This window comes from Myotis brandtii, unplaced genomic scaffold (assembly GCF_000412655.1).
Source record: "Myotis brandtii unplaced genomic scaffold, ASM41265v1 scaffold300, whole genome shotgun sequence".
In the NCBI taxonomy this organism is placed as follows: Eukaryota; Metazoa; Chordata; class Mammalia; order Chiroptera; family Vespertilionidae; genus Myotis; species Myotis brandtii.
In genome coordinates, this window is record NW_005361459.1 from 1,057,098 (window position 1) to 1,063,216 (window position 6,119).

Consider the following 6,119-nt stretch of genomic DNA (forward strand, 5'->3'; position numbering starts at 1 on the left):
CCACCCCCCATTTACTTGAGGATACCAGGGCCATGTGTTCTGTAAACTTTTCCATTCTGATTTTGTTTGTTCACATTCTTATGTCCTTTATTTCATTTCCTGTGTCCTCAGTATTTCTTGAAAACTAGTGGTTAGTGTTAGAGAGGTAAATGGATTTAGGTTTAATTTTTTTGGCAAAAATATTTCATAAGTGGTGGTGTGTACTTTCATCATTACATCAAGTGATGTGTGTGGTTGTCTTAAGTTTTCCATTCATTGGTTACCCCAAAGTGTAGTTTGTACAGGAAAGGGCAGGATAAATGCTTGATTATTTTTCTTTATTGAACAATTTTTAGTATTGAATAAAGTTGGTGCCATCGTGCTTCCACAGATGACCAATGAGATTTTTGTTGCGTTTTAGTTGGTATCATTTTGTACATGTATTAAAATACATGTGTCAGTTTTCTTTTTGAAGTTCAGATTTTTCTCTCTTGAGCTAAGGTAGGGAAGGAGCCCTTTTAAGTTGGTTTCTGATGTTTTTTTACCTAAATCCTGCAGTATTTAATATTTTCTAGGTTAGGTTCAGCAAACTCTGTAAAAGGTCAGGTAGTAAATTATTTTAGACTATTGTTTTCTGTCCCAACTACTGAACCCTGCTGCTGTAATACAGAAGCAGCCACAGCCAGAACGAATGAATGACCATGAATGGCTGTGTTCCTAAAAAAGCTGTATGGACACCGAAATTTGAATTTTATAAAATTTTCATGTCACAAAATATTCTTCATGTTTTTCCCCAGACCTTTAAAAATGTACAAATGGGCCATACAAAAATAAGCCAGGGGCCAAATTTGGCCCAGTCTTTTATTTTCTGACTCCTGTTCTACCACAGTAAGATATTTCACCTTGTGCATATCTTGACCCAGAACAGAATCAGCTATTGCTCCTGGTTCCTTTAGTAGGCAGATATTTAGAGATCATAGGGCAATTTGAGATGCTCATTACTCCTGGACCTTTTTTGCAGCCAAAGCTAAAAAATATATACATTTTTGGAAAGGAGGAATTTATACTGATATTGCCAATTAAATTTGAGATTATAGAGTTTTTATTAAATAATTTGATTTTCAATTTCTCTTTTAATGTGAAAAACTTGGTACCAATAACCTGATAACTCAGGTTTTTATTTTCAAACTTTCATATATACAGAGTTGTCAGTATGACTACTGATATAAAATGTACTGAATGCAATTTGAAATGTAATAGTTATTTTTGTTCTTGTAATGCATTCCAAGATATATAGTCACAACAGTTTTAAAGTTGTACTGCCAATTTGATAGGTTTAGATTTATTTGCTTTTGCTTTTTAATAATTTTCTGGGTTTTTAAAAATTATTAAAAAATCTTTTAGTGTATGCATTTGTGTTCTGCCTACACAGGCACAAAGAAAAGCACACTAGTATACACATTCATCTTTATGAAAATAACTTTACTTCTTTTTATAACTGCATTTTATTCTAATGTAATGAATGTGCTATAGTTTATTTAATCTACCTACACAGGCACAACAAAAGCATACTATAGCAAAGCCCTAGCCAGTTTGGCTCAGTGGATAGAGTGTCAGCCTGTGGATGGAAGGGTCCCGGGTTCGATTTCCACTTAGGGCACGTGCCCTGGTTGCGGGCTTGACCCCCAGTAGGGGCATGCAGGAGACAGCCGATCAGTGATTCTCTCTCATCATTGATGTTTCTCTCTCTCTCTCTCTTTCTCTCCCCCTCTCCCTTCTTCTCTGAAATCAATAAAAAGAAATATTTTTTAAAAGTATACTATATATACTCATCTGTATGAAAATATCTTTACTTTTTATAACTGTGATCTATTCCAGTGAAATGAATGTGACATAGTTTATTTAACCTGTCTTCTAATGGTGGATATGTGAGGTGTGTCCAGTTGGTTATTCATTGGAGAATTAGTTAGAATAGTGTTGTGCATTAAGTCATTTTCTTTTTATGCTTGCCACTGTACCTTTGAAATGGTTTCCTAGAAGTGGGATAGATGAGCCAGAAGAGTGAATGAATATATAATTTTTCTGTATATTTCTAAATTCCCCTATATAATGGAGGTACAATTAATTGCCATCCACAACCAATGTCTGAATGCTTGTTTATTGAGAGCCTTATTAACAAAATGTTGTCATACTTGGAATTTTTAGTCAGTCTCATAAGAGAGAGATGGTATTTCATTGTAATTTTAATTTGTATTATTTTTTTCTAAGAACTCTTTAATTTTTTTGCCCTGATTTTTATGGATTTATTGGACTTTTTAGAAGAGAAATAGATATAGACCTATATCTATAATGGGGATATTAATATTTTGAGATTTAAGTTACAATTTAGAATTTAATTTTTATTTTTTTATTTTTTTAACTGTTTTAGAAAGAGAGGAAGAGAGAGAGAAACATTGATGTGTTACTGCATGCTTCCTACCAGGGAATGAGCCTGCAACTGTGGCATGTGCCCTGACCAAGAATTGAACCAGCAGCCTTTCTGTGCATGTGGGATGATGCCCAACCGAGCCCACACTGGCCAGGGCAGAAATACAATTTCTAAAGAGGAGTTTTCACTTTAATACATAATCATGTTGGTGAAAGAATTGGTATTATATAGTAGAACTTTATGAAATACTAGAGGCTTGGTGCACGAATTTGTGCACTTTGAAAGGAAATTAATTAGAAGAAATATTTTAGAGGCTGGGGAGGGAGTGCGCGAGGTTGGCTCCAGGGCATGTCTGGCCCGTCTTGCCCAGTCCCCATTGGGGCTGGCCGGCAGGGGAGGGACTGCAGGAGGGCTCCAGGGTGTGTCCGGTCCCTCTCGCACAGTCCCAATCAGCTGGACCCCAGCAGCAAGCTAACCTATCGGTCAGAGCATCTGCCCCCTGGTTGACAGTGTGTGTAATAGCAAGTGGTCAAGTGGTCGACCAATCAGTCAGACACTTAGCATATTAGGCTTTTATATATATAGACCAGTAGTCCGGTGCATGAAATTCGTGCACATTGAAAGGGAATTAATTAGAGGAACATAATTTGGACTCACTATCTTAATATCAATAATATGTGACCGTGAGGCAGTCCGCGTTTCTGAAATTCAATGACATGAATTTTAGATATTACTTTGCCAAATAAATGGACTTTATAGATATCATTTAAAAGAGCATTCAGCTTAATATTAAAAACTCTGGCTACCAAGTCAGGTCTGTTTTCCTTTTTGCCAGTGTTGTAAATTGTTTGCAATATCTGCCCATTTGGGGTTGCATGTCATGGTTATGAATAAATCGGGCTTGCCATACTTTGTTACAATTGCCATAGCATCCTGATATCGCTGCTGCATATTTTTGGGACTACCCTCAGAAGATGATGGAAGTATTATCATTTTACCATTGATAAAACGGCACATTGTCATTTTCAGATCTAGATTTTGAGATAATCCATCAAACCACTATATTTTTCAACTCTCAACTTAGATTGGTTTGCTTTGATGAAATTTATCCCATTGGTCTCTATTTTTGAATATGAATCCACGATAAACTGTTGAGTTAATTTTCCTGCATTTAAAATAGGATTGAATGTGTCCTGCACGGAGAGATGAAATCCATAATACTGCATTGGTGTGACTCGTGTCCCTTACATTTTGTCTAGTATCATTGTTGATTACACTGTTGTCTCTGAGTCTTAATGCAATACCTGTTCCCCAGCCTTTTTCACCATGTGGAAAAGAATAGGATATGTCATTGCATCAATGTAGGAAACAGGATATTGATTCGTTTCATTTTAGTGGCATTTGGATTATTGGGATCTGGTTTACAATGAAAGAGCAAGTCCCTTTCAAAAGGAGGTTCTCCATCTTCGTTTCTGAATATGACAGCAAACTCGGTTACACGGGGAGAATTATATCTACCCGAGTCACTGTTACGCTCGGTTTAATCGCCATTGTTACTTCTGTGGGAGCAATACCTTTTGCTGCTGCTTCAGATTGGGCTTCCTTTTCTACGTCATGTAGCATCTTGTACGATTTTGTTAATTCATTTATTTCATGCATGAGGTTGTTGATGTTGATCATGAGTCTTTCTGAGCAGCCCTGATTTTCTGACATTGCTAAACTTTTACTTGTAGCTTTGGCTGTATCCAAAATATAGAGTTGAGCAAACTTCCGAGAAACACCATCCGCAGCATGTAAAGTTCCAGTGTGGTGATAAACTTGTCCGTGCATTCTAAAATAGTATGGCCCATATCCTGATGGCGATGCAATATTTGCACCCATGGAAGCAAAAGCAAAAGAACTATTTATGGAATGAATATTTTCCATGAAATTTTTACTGTCAGAATCTTCATTTGTCATTAATCTTTTTAAATATGCCGGGTAATCTGGAAAATGTATATCATTTGGACAGACTTTCCCTTTGCTACAACATCGAGTAAATTTCCCATCTGATGGTTTTTCATCAGAGAAATTTAATGATAGGCAAAATTCACATCGAACAGTCATTCCACCACAACTATGTTCGAGAATTGCATCCTCATGTACTCCATTTTTGCTGAGAAGGTGCCGCATTCTGTTGCAGGCGCCACCTTCTTTCAAGATCAGACGCATGCTGTTCTGCAGACACTTTCTGTTGATAATGCTGGCATCTTTTGGCTGCAGAGCTACATTATATCAATAGTTGTTCTTTAGACATAGTCCCACCTCTCTACTGTCACCGTCTGAGAGGCAGGGGAATGAGAGTCCTGGCTATCAGGCCGCTGAGAGCTGTCTGACTAAAGGCTGATTCTGGCTGATTCTGTGGGGGTGGACTTCCTCCTCCCTGCTGTCAGTTTCCACAGCTGTGATGAGGAAGCTGGGGAGACAGGGAGCCACGCCCTCCAAGCCGCCCTCTCTCTCGCTCTGCTCTACATCCAGTGGTCTCCTGCTCTGCCAAGTCCTCCAAACATCCTGCTCTCTGCTGGCAAGGTCCCAGGAGCCCGTGGGTGTGTCTAGGTGCGGGTGGCCTTGGCTCCCCGACTGAGGAAAGTCCTGGGAACCCGCGGGCATGGTTTGGCGTGGTAGGCCTTGCCTCCTGTGCCGGCAATGGTCCTGGGAGCTGGCTGCTGCCGTCGCCTCCTGGGGCGCCTGACACCTGCGTATGCAAATTAACCACCATCTTTGTTGGGTTAATTTGCATAGTCACTCTGATTTGCTTGTGGGCATGGCTTGTGCGTAGCAGAGGGACAGCTAATTTGCACGTTTCTCTTTTCTATAGGACTAGAGGCCCGGTGCACAAAAATTTGTGCACTCCGGGGGGGTGGGGAGGGGGGTCCCCCAGCCCGGCCTGTGCCCTCTCGCAGTCTGGGACCCCTCGGGAGATAACGACCTGCTGGCTTAGGCCTGCTCCTCCCGGGTGGAGGGCAGGCCCAATCCCTAAGTGCAGCCCTTGGTCAGGCTCAGAGCAGGGCTGATTGGGGAGTTGGGGCGCTGCCCCCTCCTGTGCACAGAGCAGGGCGGATCGGGAGGTTGCGATGCCACCCTCAGTCACGCTCAGGGTAGGACCGATTGGGGGGTTGGGGCACCGCCCCCTGTCACACTCAAGGCAGGGTCGATGGGGAGGTTGCGGCGCCACCCCCTGTCACGCACAGAGCAGGGCCGATCAGGGGGTTGGGGCGCTGCCCCCTGTCACTCACAGAGCAGGGCCCATCAGGGGGGTTGGGGCGCCACCACTGTCACACTCGGGGCAGGGCTGATGGAGAGGTTATGGCTCTACCCTGTCACACACAGAGCAGGGCCGATCAGGGGGTTGAGGAGCTCCCCCCTGTCATGCACAGAGCAGGGCCCATCAGGGGGTTGGGGAGCTCCCCCCTGTCACACACAGAGCAGGGCCGATCAGGGGGTTGGGGAGCTGCCCCCTGTCACTCTCAGAGCAGGGCCCATCAGGGGGGTTGGGGCGCCACCACTGTCACACTCGGGGCAGGGCTGATGGAGAGGTTATGGCTCTACCCTGTCACACACAGAGCAGGGCCCGTGGCGGGGAGGGGGTTGGTGTGCTGCACCTTGTCAAACACAGAGCCGCAGGGCAATCAGGGGATTGGGGAGCTCCCCCCTATCAGGCACAGAGCAGGGC

The 6,119-nt window shown here is 42.8% G+C and overlaps 1 protein-coding gene across 6 annotated transcripts in view; it reads left to right on the forward strand.

Moving 5' to 3' along the window:
• Window positions 1-6,119, forward strand: part of PRPF4B (pre-mRNA processing factor 4B) — a 63,491-nt gene that overhangs the window by 25,978 nt on the left and 31,394 nt on the right. The window lies entirely within an intron of this gene.